The sequence below is a fragment of the Cyanistes caeruleus genome, chromosome 24 (genome assembly GCF_971803275.1).
Source record: "Cyanistes caeruleus chromosome 24, bCyaCae1.hap1.1, whole genome shotgun sequence".
In the NCBI taxonomy this organism is placed as follows: Eukaryota; Metazoa; Chordata; class Aves; order Passeriformes; family Paridae; genus Cyanistes; species Cyanistes caeruleus.
Window position 1 is genome coordinate 786,239 of NC_141724.1, and position 7,790 is coordinate 794,028.

The 7,790-nt window shown below is 48.3% G+C and overlaps 1 long non-coding RNA gene across 1 annotated transcript; it reads right to left on the bottom strand.

The window, feature by feature from the left end:
- Positions 1 to 438: 438 nt before the first annotated feature.
- LOC111939812 (uncharacterized) lies at positions 439 to 4,434 on the bottom strand. The gene is made up of 2 exons (XR_002869347.2): positions 4,256 to 4,434; positions 439 to 1,756 (listed from the first exon to the last, which is right to left on the bottom strand). It is a non-coding gene; the product is annotated as an uncharacterized LOC111939812 (long non-coding RNA).
- Positions 4,435 to 7,790: the final 3,356 nt, after the last annotated feature.

Consider the following 7,790-nt stretch of genomic DNA (forward strand, 5'->3'; position numbering starts at 1 on the left):
GTTTGCTGAGTGGGAGAGCTCAGCACCAGGAGCTGGGGCTTGGCAGGGAGCAAAGCCTTCTGTGCTCGGTGCTTGTAGGAAAAACCATCAGCAAGTGCTCCTGAAGCTCTTCCAGCCACCCAGAGAAATAATACAGGACAATAAATCCTTGAAATCTGCTACTAAATCTATCAAGGCAAATAATGCATCCTGATGGGAGGAAGACATTATTTGTTTTTTTGTTTTAAATTTGCCAGATCTCATTTTTTTTTTCATTTCTCTCAGGGAGGCGAGGACTTTTGAAAAGGCAATTACGACTGGTGAATGATTAGTGTTAGATGTGACACATTTATGCATCAAATATGTTTAACTGCATTAACCTTCAAGGAATTTACACTGACACCTTGAAAGATCTATCCTGTGCTCAGCCTGAAAAATCTGAGTTCTCCTCAACTTCCATCTTATTTACATTAATTTTATTACAAAATAAATGGGTCTAAAATATTAATGGAGTTTTTACAGGTTCTGAAGGTGGTGTGGCAGGGGAGTTGGAGGGAAGCTGGCACGACTGGGGATTCTGTAGGGAGAGATTTTTGAGGTGGAAGTGCACTGAAATGAGGTTATTTTCTGGTTTCTTCCCTGGCTGTCCCATCCTGGAGGGAAGGTGACTGAAAGGGATGAGGTTACACAGCTCATTTATCCACTTTAGGGTTTAATTTCCTGCTAATAAGGTATTTAAACCTTCCAGAAAGCAGCTTGTGGTCTTTGTAGGCTTTTAATCTTTACACATTATGCAGAAAGGAAGTACATGCTCACAGAGGGTTCTTACTGGGGATTTTCAGGAAATATTCGTGTTATTAAAGATCTCCTTGTGCTGCTCCTCTCCCTCTCCCAGCAGGTCTGAGCCCGGTGGATCCCAATTTCCGTGTGCTTTCCCAGCTGGGCAGTGGCAGCAGCTCCTCCATGTCTCTTGAGCTTCACTCCACTGAAATCTGGTTTGCTACGAGACAGACTCCGGTGGAATGAAGGACAACAGAAGCCATGGATCATCCTCGCTTCCCTGGGAACACCGGGGAGGTTCTGGGGAGCTCGGGTGCCTTTAGGGAAACACGGGGTGTGTGGAGGTGTGAACTTGGAGCTTGGTGGGGTTGTCTGGGCTGAAATCCTCCTTTTCCTTCCCCTCCCATCCCTGTTTTTCACCTCTATCACTTTAACCTGGAGCAAAGCAGCCACTTGGGACACTTTGTTCCGTCAGTTGTGGGAACAGCTGAGCCAAGGATGTGGCAGCTCTCCATCCACTGAAGGCTTTTCAGCCACCAGGAGCTTCTGCAAATTAAATGCTCAAGGCGGTTTATTTTGTCTTTTATGGCTTTTACAAGGGAGGTGTGACCAGATAATGGCCAGGCTCCCTCCTGGCCTTAAACACTGAATTTACAAAAGCCAAGGAATGCCTGCAGGCAATTTTCCTCAAAGTGCTGGACCTTCTTAAAGACCTCTGGCCATATCGGGAGTGTGTGTTAAGGTCCTGCTTCCCTTTAGGAGATAGAGGAGAGATAATCCCATTAATCCCGGCCCCACAGGATGTGGGAATTGGGGTTTGCTTCCCCTGGTGGAGCCGGGGCAGGGCTGGGAACTCATCCCCTGTCCCGGCACTGCTGCCCCTGCTCCTCCCTTCTGGGAGATGGGTCATGGCTTTCATGGATATTGTGGGATTTACCTATTTAAATAGGTAAAAACCCTCTAAAAGGTTTGCAGCCTCTTCCTGAGGGCTTCCCATCTGTGAAAGAGACAAAAAATAATGAAAATTAAGGCTGTTAGGAATATTCCCCCGTCAAATTCCAGCCCATTCCTACATCTGTGCAATAAAAATATTTCTGAGGTTCCTGCAAAGGAATCTGATTATAGGTTTAAATATTTTACTTTATAAATAAGTCCTGGTTTTATCTATAAATTAATAAATCAGAATATAATGCATATCCTTAGCATTGCGTGTTGCTTCTCCTCTAAAGAACTGCAAACATTAAAGCAAATCTACATCAAAACCCACAAATCCCATGAATGAGATGGAAATTCTCCACATCCCAGCAAGGAATTGCAAATGGTGTTTCCAGTTTGGGTGGCTTTGCCAAATTAAGGTTCCAGTTCCTTCCTCCTCAATGCCTGGGAAAACCGGGGCTTTCAAAGGGTCCGGCTCTGACTCTTGGCAAGACTCCCACACACTCCTGGATAACTTCAGATTTCAAATTTTAATTTGCTTGCACTTCTCAGCTTGGGAAAAGGGAGGTTAAGGTGCAAAACTTGCCTTGAAGGTGAACTGAAATGTTCGCCTGCACTTAAATTAAAAAAAAAAAGAAATCAACCCCAAAGCCAACCCACAAACCCCAGCGAGGAGGTGCTGATGGATGATTTTACAGAACAAATGCTTTGGGGTGTTTCTCTGTTGCTTTTAAATCTGAACCTGCTCGAAGCCTCTCCCTGGCTGTGTCAGGACTTGTCCGAAGCTTTTGGGTAAGCCCTGAGAAAGGGTGGCCCAGGCAGGGACCCATCAACCCAAATTCCTCTGTGCAATCCTGCCTTGTTTGAAACGCCTTTTATCAGGCAAGTTGGGACGGGCTCACCCCACAAATGCCTTCGTGCATTTGTTCATGCACAGCTCCGGGGCATTAACCCCTCGGAGCCGGAATGTGTGAGCCCAGCTGCAGCTCCCATCATTAAATCAAAGTGCTTATCAGCCAAATCTCACATTAAATCAATGGTAATAAAAACCTGAAATGCGAGCTCCAGCTCCAACAGCTCCCCTCGGTCCTGAGCAGCCGATTTAAAATGTGGGGAGTTGGGTTTTTCAAGTTTTAATGAGATCCCCCCCTTGATTTTTGCTGGGAAGAAATGTTGAGGGTCAGGCTGCAGCTTCACCTGAGCAGCAGCCAAGGTCTGCTGCATCCTCAGAAGGGGCAGACCTTTAACTAAAGGTCACATAAAATTGTGCTGGACCTCCCTGAACTTTAAAATGAGCAAAAGTTTCTCTGTTCCTTTGTCTGTGGGGTCCAGCGGTCCAGGCAGATGCTCTGAAAGGGCTGAGCACTGACCCCAGGGATGGCAAACTCTGGAAATCCTGTGCTGGGCTCAGCACCAGGAGCTCCCCATCCTGGAGAGAAAACACAAAATAATTTCTGTCCCTGCAATATGGGCTCAGCTCTGACTCTGAATTCCAGGGGCAGCACTTCCCCAGCCCCAGCCCGATCCAGGTGTTGTGTCCAACCTTTGGGCTGCTCCTGCTCATTCAGGATTCCATTTTTTCCTGCCTTCATCAGGCGTTATCCTCGTACTTTCCCAAACGTTTTCCTTGCAACTGGCTGCTATTTCTTTCAAAAGGGAAATTTCTCTTGGTTTTGAGGAAGTTTTACCCCATAAGAATCAGTTACATTTGAAATTGGCTTTAGCCCTGTGCGTTGCACGTGGAGAGGAGCCTGATTGTTCAGCAGCAGCTGGGCTCAAAGCTGCTGAGTCTCTCTTGGGAAAGTGAGAGAAGGCCTTTGGACACTGCCACACAACAGCCAACACAAACAAGGCATCCACAGAAAGGGGGAAATGCAGCCGGAGCCCCTGGTCCCACAGCTCACCCAAACCAAACTTCAGCATCTCAGAACACCCCATCACAATGGCTTTGGGACCTCACAGACCCTGGCAAACTCAAACTGAAGCAAGTTAAAATTATCTCCATAAGGCAAATTACCAAGTGTGACTGTTTTCTAAATATAGATACAGGATACCACTGGATAGGGAACAGGTTTAACTTATTCACATAGAAAATCAAGGGAAGAATCAACTGGTTGAAACAAAGTTAAATCCTTACAAAGGGTGGCCTGGACAGCATCTCAGATCTGGTATTTGTTGCACCAGTGCAAGTCCAGAGCAACTGCACAGGTTCTGATTGAATCTGTTCTTAAACAGCACCAACCTCCCAGTTCTTGCTGCTTTGGGAAATACCTCCCCATGCTCCACCAACTGCTGCTTCCAGCATCTTAAAATGACTTAAAATATCCCCAGGAACTGTTTGGGAAGTTCTCATTTTTCCTTTTAGAACCCGTGTCCCGGTGTCCGCTTCCACACGGCCAAGGGCGCTGGTGTTTGTAGGGAAGGAGCAGCGCTCCTGCCACAGGAGCAGGGTTAATTAGGGCACCTCATTAGAGCATCCTGTGGCTCCCCTGCCCCAGCCCTCACCTGTGCCCAGGTGACCCGCAGGGACAGCCCATGGCTGGAAGGGTCACTCACTCACCTGGCTCTGCTGGGCAGCTCCCACTCCCATCCCGCGGCTGCTGCACCGAACTTCCACCGAAACAACCAAACCACGCTAAGGACACGAGACACTCGGCTCGAAGAGTGGGTGAATAATGAAACTGGGGGTTCTATTCTTTCTGTCAGTGTTTGGAGTGGAACCCGGGGGCGGGAGCGCGGTACCAGCCCCAGCCCCTCCCGGCGGCCGCAGGTGAGGTTTTATCCCCGAGCTCACCTGTGGCTGCAGCCAATGGAGCTCCCGGCTCCTCCCTGCCCGGCCCACCCCGCTCACAAAGCCACCCAAAGTGTCCCCAAACCCTCCAGCCTGCTCTGCAAATCCTCCTCCTGCACTCCTGGGTCTTCCTTATCAACCCAGAGTTAACCCAAAGCACGGCAGAACGCTTTCAGAGTCCACCTTCATTTTGCCCTATCGATTGTCTGTGTTTTAAACTCGCCTTTCCATCCAAGAAATACTTTATTTTTCCAAAGTTGCTAAAGAAATGGGAAGTGCATTGACTCGAGTGCTCCATGAGTGGTGGGATAGAGATTGTGCTGTAATCCCTGTAAACTCGGGATTCAGGTGGCCAGAGCCTGCCATGGGGGTATAAACTTGTAAAGACTTTGGGGAGAGCTCTGGGGAGTGCAGGGATGCTCTGTCCAAGGGCCTCCATGCACTGGTTTTAATTCCAGTTCTGGAGGAATGCCACCCATAGCAGGACTCGCTCTGGGCACTCTGTGAATCTCTGGATTCCTCCTTTCCTTGGCCCTTTACGTGAGCCCCCTCTGGCAGGGGGTGCCCAGCCCTGGCTGCAGGATGGGCACAGCAGCGTTTCCTTCCATCCCCCCGGCCCTTCCCCGTGCGAGAGCTCTGCAGGCCAGGCTCGAGGTGCTCCTGCTTTGTATTTAGCAAAAAAAACATCCTGGGAGGCAGAGATCTTCTGGATATTCCATCTCTGCTCATCTGCACAAATGGAAATATTCCAGCTGGTTTGCCTTTCCAGTGGAGTAGGGTGTAAATAACGAAATAACAAAAAAATCTCACTGCGTTCTTTGTTTTATTTTTATTGTGCTAACAGCTTACTCCTGTTCTTCCACGCTTTGCCATGTAAGGGCTGCACACAAATCCTGCTTTTCCCTTTGTTTATTGGGTAAATTGGAGTCTCCACAGCCAGGCTAGCAGTGACACAGGTCACAGGGGTTTTGGATTGCCCTGAGCAGCAGCTTCCAGCACAACAGTTCAAATTCAAATCTCTCATTTTTGCCCACACGTTTCAAGCACGGAGGTGAGCGCATCAGTCTATAAATGTGGCTCCTGCAGCACCTTTAGACAAAAGGAAGTCAGTGTTTTTCATGTGAGAAATAAGAACTGAAGGTTACCACTGTTCATTGCCTGCTTTTATTTTCTCAGGGCTCTGTGAAACCAGGAGCCAAACTCGCCACAATTTTCGCTCTGCACAGTTTGAAGCCGGAGCTGTTGTTCTTTCAGATACAAATCTGTCCTTTTATTTGTTTTATCTCCTACTGGAAAATAACAAATACCTTTAAGGTTTACAGCTGCTACTGTCAAGGACAGACAGGGAGGGACTGGCTGGGGCACGGGGAGCTGCAGGAATGTCCTGTTGTTCCATAATACCCAATTATGTCAACTACCCCTTCCTTTAAACTTTCAACACGTCCCCGTTAGGTGGGAAAAGCTGCCAGCACATCATAAAAGTGCTGCTGCAAAGCCCAGCCCTGCTGATGGAAACGTGTCAGGGGATGGAGGCTCTGCCCCGCAGGCTCTGCAGGCACATTCCACCCCTTGGCTCCCCAGGAACAAACCTGTGTGGTCTTGAAGCTTTGTCAGCTCTGACCTCTAAATTTGTCCCATGAATGGGATCAATTTACTGGGGCTGGAGGTCTGAGACATCAAACACAGCCCAGGGAAGCTCAGGGCTGTGTCTCCTGCAACTGCCCGCTGTAAATTCAGTCTGCAAGCAGCTGGGGAAGAATAACTTGGGGTATTTTTCACTGTTTGCCTCAAAGGTTGATGATTGTGAAGCGTGTGTTTATAAAGCAGCTGCTTCCATAGGAGTGAGGATTAAACAGAGCCTGAGACTGTGCATTCCTGCTGTCACCATCCCAGAGAAGGGACCACAGAGCGATGCTGGTCCCAGTTTGGTTTGGCCCAGCACAACCAGCCCTTCCTGCCCCTCTCCCTGGGCACTGCTCACTCTCCCACACGCATGAAAGGCAAACCAGGACCTTTGTGAAGTGGAGCCAGAAGTCCCTGTTTGATCCTGGGGAGGCTCCTTCCCCCTCTGCTGCTCTCAGCAGGGCTGGGGCTGCAGGCTGTGCAGGGTGTCTGTGGGAGCAGAGCTCCAGAGCTTCCCAGCCAGTCCCTCCCCTCCTCTGCTCCTCTCTGCTCTGCCTTTTCCTGGCAGCAGCACTGCAAAATTAACACTTCCAGCTTGGAGCCTTTGGGATCTTCTTGTCCAAGCTGGGAGTCCCCATCCCTGGAACTGTTGAAAAGCTGTGGATGTGGCTCTCGAGGACGTGCTTTAGTGGTGGTGCTGGCCTGATGTTGGACTTGTTGCTCTTAATGGTCTTTCTCAACCTTAAGGATTCCATGATTCAGTCTGTGATTCACCAGCCAAATCCTGAGGTAATAAACCAGGGAAAAGAAGGCAGCACAGCCTTTAAGTGTAGCTAAAATGGGCTCCTCTGCTCTTTCAGCCACTGGAAAACAACAAGCCCCCAAGCAGTGCTGGTGTGATGCAGGTTTGTGGTGGAGATAAAATGGTTTATTTTATTTTGAAGAACTGAACAAGTGAATAAAGTGGAGCGTTCAGGCAGTGCCAAGGCCGGGGCTGGTGCAGGTGGCAGGATGCAGTTGTGCTGCTCAAGAGAGCAGATGTGGAGACGCAGCTCCTTGAGAAGACAATGAGGAGCCTGTGTGCCAACTCCTCCTCCCTCAGCGCTGAATTCAGTGTGAATTCAGTGTGAATTCAGTGTGAATTCAGTGTGAATTCCTGTGTGAATTCAGTGTGAATTCAGTGTGAATTCCTGTGTGAATTCAGTGTGAATTCAGTGTGAATTCCTGTGTGAATTCAGTGTGAATTCAGTGTGAATTCAGTGTGAATTCAGTGTGAATTCCTGTGTGAATTCAGTGTGAATTCAGTGTGAATTCAGTGTGAATTCAGTGTGAATTCAGTGTGAATTCAGTGTGAATTCCTGTGTGAATTCAGTGTGAATTCCTGTGTGAATTCAGTGTGAATTCAGTGTGAATTCAGTGTGAATTCAGTGTGAATTCCTGTGTGAATTCAGTGTGAATTCAGTGTGAATTCAGTGTGAATTCAGTGTGAATTCAGTGTGAATTCAGTGTGAATTCCTGTGTGAATTCAGTGTGAATTCAGTGTGAATTCAGTGTGAATTCCTGTGTGAATTCAGTGTGAGTTCAGTGTGAATTCAGTGTGAATTCAGTGTGAATTCAGTGTGAATTCAGTGTGAATTCCTGTCACAGCACCCAGCACCCATGGGTGCCATGGGCAGAGCTC